This window comes from Artemia sp. Qi Xiang Cuo, chromosome 20 (genome assembly GCF_049724085.1).
Source record: "Artemia sp. Qi Xiang Cuo chromosome 20, ASM4972408v1, whole genome shotgun sequence".
NCBI classification, from domain to species: domain Eukaryota; kingdom Metazoa; phylum Arthropoda; class Branchiopoda; order Anostraca; family Artemiidae; genus Artemia; species Artemia sp. Qi Xiang Cuo.
The window spans coordinates 21,370,776-21,378,074 of NC_142813.1; the positions used below are offsets into that span (position 1 = coordinate 21,370,776).

The following is a 7,299-nucleotide window of genomic DNA, read 5'->3' on the forward strand; positions in this document are numbered from 1 at the left end:
AGAGTTGTTCAATGGCTCATTTTAAAGGAAATACGGGTTGCAGCGGTAGCTAGCAACCTAGTAAGAGACGATCACGTCCAATGTTAAGAAATATAAAAACACATAGTCCCTAACAAAGGAGTCAGATCAAAACAAAAAGTACACCACTAGAACCGCCTTGTCCGAAACCCCTGTATAGGAAACTTTCTGTACCTTGGCTTGAACAGCAAGGGAAATATATTGGCTTGAAAATCAAGAAAATTGACTTTAACCACGTTATTCTCACCAAACGGGATATTTTTTTCTTTTTTTCTTTTTTTCTTTTCCACAGATAGTTTGGCACTGGAACATCGTAGAGGGTTGTTCAATAGCTCATTCTAAAGGAAATTAATTGGGTTAAAAATCTATAGTAACTAAAATAAGTTATTTCTAAAAGAGAATAAATTTTTCCACCAAAAACTCTATTTTTGATGTCTTTTCACACTGCAGTCTTTCAAACATAATCGTATACCAGCGGTAAGATTTGAACTCACGCCTCCGAAGAGACTGGTGGCTTACACCAGTGCCTTGGACCACTCGGCCAGGCTGCCTCTCATAAATAAATATATATATGTGAATTTGGGTTGCAGCAGTAGCTAGCAACCTAGTAAGAGACGATCAGTCCAATGCTAAGAAATATAACCAAACTCCTAAAAATAGAGTAAGATCAAAACAAAAGTACATCATTAGAACTACCTTGTCTGAAACCCTACTAGATAAATAATGAATGTCGTCATAGTTTTATATTAGAGCTATGAAGTGAACAGAAAAACACGAAATTATATTGTTGTTTCTGATGACGTCATGAAATAATACCATTGCGCCATGATGTCAATAAAATCATTACGCCGTGACGTCATAATTACTACTTAAGAACGACAAAGATGTAAATTCTCTCAGTCTTGATTAGAATAATGGTTAGATCGAAGCAAGCTATACGCAATTTGAAAAAACAGTACTACACAAACAACAGAGATAGTATCTTGAAAAGAGAAAAGCATTACAGTAAAGAACGATCTCTCGCCAATACTAACTGATATACGGTGGCTCCAGGGGTAGCTACATCCGGGTCTCAGCGGTAGCTAGCAACATAGAAAGAGTTACAGCAAAGAACGATCTCTCGCCAATAGTAACTGATATACGGTGGCTCCAGGGGTAGCTACAAGTACATAATGAGAGTAAGGAATTAAATTTCTTTGGAGTACCGAAAAAATTCAACTCTTATGATGGTGGATATGCGAGAGTGAGATATCGTAGCGACGATTGCAATCACAGAGAATGCCAACATAAAAATAATAGTCGATGAAGAGGGATATCTTCTTCCTAGTGGTTGTGGTAACACGTTACCCAGTGTAAACTCTATCACCAACTATCGGGTATTAGCATCCGACGAAAGGTATAAAGAAGAAAGGCGTTCTCTTTGAATAATATCATAAACCATATCCTGTCTACGTGCCAGAACTGTTACCTGTGTAAAAATAATGTGGTAATGGACTGTGTGACTATTACCAAATTCACAAGAAATCAATACAATGATTTATTACAATAAAGAACGACCTCTTGCCTATACTAATCCGGGTTGCAGCGGTAGCTAGCAACCTAGTAAGAGACGATCACGTCCAAGGTTAAGAAATATAAAAACCCATAGTTCCTAACAAAAGAGTCAGATCAAAACAAAAAGTACACCATTAGAACCGCCTTGTCCGAAACCCGTGTATAGTAAACTTTCTGTCCCTTGGCTTGACCAGCAAGGGAAATATATTGGCTTGAAAATCAAGAAAAGTGGCAGCTACTACAACATTCTGCCTAAACGGGATATTTTTTTCTTTGTATCCAGAGATAGCTTGGCACTGAAACATCGTAGATAGTTGTTCAATGGGTCATTTTAAAGGAAATTAATTGGGTTAAAAATCTATAGTAACTAAAATAAATTATTTCTAGGAGATTACATTAAAGAACCATCTGTAGTCCATAGTAACCAAAGTGTTATAAGGAATCATTATATGTATGATGATGCAAAACATATTTATTTTTAAATAATTCAATCCGGGTTTCAGCAGTAGCTAGCAACCTAGTAAGAGACGATAACGTCTCATAATAAAACTAAAATGGTCCATTAGAATTTGATTCTTTTGCCGATTTTGAATATGTATGTTTCAGCAAGTTTAGTTATACCCATCAAAAGTTACGAGCCTGAGAATATTTGCCAATATTTTCGAAAAAAGGGAAAAATACCCCTAAAATCATAGAATCTTAATGAAAATCACACCATTTTATTCAGCGTATTAGAGAAATTTACTGAAGAGGTTTCAAGCTCTTACAAAAACGTTTAATTTTGTATTTTTTGTCAGAAGAAAGATCACAGATGCGTGTTTATCTGCCTTTTTTATTTTTACAATAAAAGACGATCATTGGAATAACAAACCATTACATGCCTTGAACATAGTCAGCTACTTAATTGTTTGAGGTTCGTCTCTTACTATTTCAAAGAAGAAAAAGCCGTTGGCTTTATCCTGTTTGTAATCATATATCAAACAGCTCGTGTTATCGAACTGTATAGTAAGAGCAACTCATCTCAATTGTAGCCGAAACTCTAAAAAACGGAATTTTAATATCAATAGATACATCAAAAGAATTGGATTTTTATACTGATTTTAAATATGTTACATTAAGGAATAAAATGTAGCCCATAGTAACTGAAGTAATAAAAGGAATTATTATATAGATGATTATTTTAATTATACTTCTTAAGTAATCATTATTAAAATTTTCCCATACCGGGAATCGAACTCGGGCCAACTGGGCGAGAGCCAGCTATCATAATCACTAGATCATTTAGGATATATTAAGATATTTGATTAATGACGTTTATATTAAATTACTTTATTCTGTTGAGACCATAATATATTTATAGCTATTTTTCCGAACACCTCCTTATATTATGATGTTTCGAGTAGTAAGAACCTATCAAAAATACTAATTAATTTTAAAATTTTCAGGCATTTTTCTAGTTTTCATTAAAGAATAAAAATTATTGCTCAGACACCATAAATATTTTTGCATTTTACATAATAACTTTAGCGATCCATGAAACAAAATTTTATAATGTAGAATGAACTTTTGCCTATACTAACTTATATACGCAACTTGTTCCGGGATGCAGCGGTAGCTTGCAACCTAGTAACAGAAGATTACATCCAATCCCAAAAAATACATTTCTTTAAGGATACAACACTGTACAACACTGTAATAGCAAATGGTATTAACATCACCTTAAATACAAAGATCAAAATAGTGTTATTAACTTTATCAAAAGTATATAGATATAGTTATATTATATATATTAGGTTCTTTAATTTTAACAAAAAAACTGATTGCTGATTTGAAACTAGATTAATTCCTGAAAATTTCAAATAGAATAATTTAATTTTATTGATGACTAAAGTTATTATGTAAACTGCAAAAATATTTTTGGTGAATGAGCTATAATTCTAATTTTTTAATAAAAACTAGAAAAATATCAGAAAATTTTAAAATTATTTTTTATTTTTGATAGGTTTTCGATACTTGATGCGTGGTTTCAATATAAAGCAATAGTATTGTTATTTGAAACAATGACTAAATATTCAGACATTGCAAATGAGATTCTTATGAGCCTCTCTTCTCAGCTGAAAAACTTGATAACCAATAGTTGGAATCATCTACGTCAAACTCCTGTTGTTGAAGAATCACCTCTTAATTATGATGAGATTAAAGCTATTGCTGATTTTTTATTATCTAAAACAAAGTACAGGTGCCAGATAGGAATTATTTGCGGATCTGGGTTAAGTGAACTTGGAAACTTATTAGAAAATAGAATCACCATTCATTACGAAAATATACCCCATTTCCCTGTTTCAACCGTTGTTGGGCATAAGGGCCAAATGGTAATAGGGCTGCTTAAAAATGTCCCAGTTGTGTGTATGCAAGGTAGATTTCATCCGTATGAAGGATACCCGACTTGGAAGTGTGCTTTACCGGTTCGAGTCTTGCACGTAATGGGAGTTAAGAGTTTGATCATTAGCAATGCTGCTGGTGGTTTAATGTCCAATCACAAAATTGGCGACATAATGATAATAAAAGACCATGTAAGCATTCCGGGGTTAGCTGGAAGATCTCCATTGGTTGGCCCAAATGATAACAAATTTTGCACTCGATTCCCCTCAATGCAAGGTGCGTACAATAAAAAATATCGTGAATATGCACTAAAAATTGGTAGCGAAATTGGCTTGAAAGAAAATATTCACGAAGGTGTTTATTGCATGAATGGTGGTCCAGCATATGAGACACCGTCTGAATGCCAAATGCTACTAAATACATCAAATATTAATGCTGTAGGAATGTCCACTGTACCAGAAGTTGTTGTAGCTCTCCACTGTGGCATGTTTGTTTTTGCATTCAGCCTTATTTCAAATAAATGTGTGATGGACACTGATTCTGAAAATTCACCTAATCATTCAGAAGTTATCGCAGCTTGTGAAAGTAGGAAGCCTGACTTGAAGGTTTTCGTGGAGAGAATGGTACTTCAAATAAATGACGACTTGCAATCACTGCCGTCAGAAAATGACAAAGTTTAATGGTAATCATGCAAAGGAGTTTATGTTTTGAGGATATCGAGGACTTATGCTCATTAGAGTCCTGAACAAGTCCAACAAAGATTCGAAAATAATTTAGTAAGTTCCCTTGCTTGTTTTCTATGTTCTATATATCTATCAAACAGTTCTTGGTAATGAACTGTTTAGTAAGAGTGAATCGTCTCAATTTATCCGGGTTGCAGCGGTAGCTAGCAATCCGGGTTGCAGTGGTAGCTAGCAACCTAGTAAGAGACGATCACGTCCAATGTTAAGAAATGTAAAAACCCATAGTTCCTAAAAAAGGAATCAGATCAAATTCAAAAGTACACCATTAGAACCGCCTTGTCCGAAACCCCTTGAAAGGAAACTTACCCTCCTCCTTTGGCTTGAACAGCAAGGGAAATATATTGGCTTGAAAATCAAGAAAAGTGGCAGCTACTACAACATTCTGCCTAAACGGGATATTTTTTTTCTTTTTTCTTCTTTTCTTCTTTTCCAGAGATAGCTTGGCACTGGAACATCGTAGAGTTGTTCAATAGCTCATTTTAAAGGAAATTAATTGGGTTAAAAATCTATAGTAACTAAAATAAATTATTTCTAAAACAGGATAAATTTTTCAACCAAAAACTGCATTTTTGATGTCTTTTCACACTGCTTTATACTAAAGAACGACCTCTTGCCAATACTAAATTTTATAGGCACTTAACTATAGTATTGGCTAGTAAAGTAATATCTGGGTTTTATATTAAAGAACGAATTGTTGCCTATAGTATTTGATAAATTTACTAGATTTATATTAAAATCCGGGTTGCAGCGGTAGCTAGCAACCTAGTCAGAGACGATCACGTCCAATGTTAAGATAATAAAGAACCATGTTAAGATAATAAGATAATTTATAATAAAGAACCACCTCTTACCTATACTAAATTTTATGCGTCACTTAATTATAGTTAAGGTTTTCCGGGTTGTTACAATAAATCCGGGTTGCAGCGGTAGCTAGCAACCTAGTAAGAGACGATCACCTCCAATGTTAAGAAATATAAAACCCCGCAACTCCTAAAAAAAGAGTCAGTTCAAAACAAAAAGTACACCATTATAACCGCCTTGTCCGAAACCTCTATAAAGGAAACTTACCGCCCTTTGGCTTGAATAACAAAGAAAATATATTGGCTTGAAAATCAAGAAAATTGACTTTTACCACGTTATTCTCCACAAACGGGATATTTTTTTCTTTCTGCTTGATTTTCCTCCTCAGCTAGCTGGGCACTGGAAAATCATAGAGAGCTGTATAATAGCTCATTTTAAAGGAAATTGTAACATCTAGTGCCTTTTGTAATTAAAAATAAAATACTTTTTAAAGTAGAATCAATTTTGTCAAAAAAACTACATTTTTGATGTATTTTCATACTGCAGTCTTTTCAAAGATATTTGAATTTTGAAGCAATCAAACATTTCATGGTACTGAACTCTATAGTAATAATAGATTCTTGTCTCAATAGTAACCGAAACTCCTGGAACCAAAATTTTCTTTTTTGGCTTAATCACTAAAATTATTATGTAAACTGCAAAAATATCCGGGTTGCAGCGGTAGCTAGCAACCTAGTAAGAGACGATCACGTCCAATGTTAAGAAATATAAAAACCCATAGCTCCTAAAGCAGGAGTCAGATCAAAACAAAAAGTACACCATTAGAACCGCCTTGTCCGAAACCCCTGTATAGGAAACTTTCTGTCCCTTGGCTTGAACAGCAAGGGAAATATATTGGCTTGAAAATCGAGAAAATTGACTTTAACCACGTTATTCTCCCCAAACGAGATATTTTTTCTTTTTTTTTCTTTTTTGTATCCAGAGATAGCTTGGCACTGGAACATCGTAGAGGGTTGTTCAATAGCTCATTTTAAAGGAAATTAATTGGGTTAAAAATCTATAGTAACTAAAATAAATTTTTTTCTAAAAGAGAATAAATTTTCCAATAAAAACTGTATTTTTAATGCAGTGACGTCATAATTACTATATAAGAAACGTCAAAACTGTAAATGGTCTCATTCATGAATACATAATGGTTAGATCAAAGCAAGCTACACACAAGTTAAAAAATCAGTACTAAAAATCAAGAAAAGTGGCAGCTACTACAACATTCTGCCTAAACGGGGTATTTTTTCTCTTTTCTTTGTTTCCAGTACTAAACGGATTTTTCCACCAAAAACTGCATTTTGATGTCTTTTCACACTGCAGTCTTTCAAACATAATCGTATACCAGCGGTAAGAATTGAACCCACGCCTCTGAAGAACTGGTGGCTAACACCAGTGCCTTGGACCACTCAGCCAGGCTGCCTCTCATAAATAAATATATATGGAATTTGGGTTGCAGCAGTAGCTAGCAACCTAGTAATAGACGATCAGTCCAATGCTAAGAAATATAAAAACCCAAAACTCCTAAAAATAGAGTCAGATCAAAACAAAAGTACATCATTAGAAATACCTTGTCTGAAACCCTACTAGATAAATAATGAACGTCATCATAGTTTTATATTAGAGCTATGACGTGAATAGTGGCAGCTGCTTGACAACATTCTAGCCTAAAGCGGACAGCTTCCTCTTCATTCTGCCGTAAACGGGATACGTTCTCTTCTCTCTACAGTAAGTAACTGATCGCTCACCAATGGTG

At 34.2% G+C, this 7,299-nt stretch overlaps 1 pseudogene; it reads left to right on the forward strand.

Moving 5' to 3' along the window:
• Window positions 1-3,632: 3,632 nt before the first annotated feature.
• LOC148939998 (purine nucleoside phosphorylase pseudogene) lies at window positions 3,633-4,634 on the forward strand (annotated as a pseudogene).
• The last annotated feature ends 2,665 nt before the right edge of the window (window positions 4,635-7,299 follow it).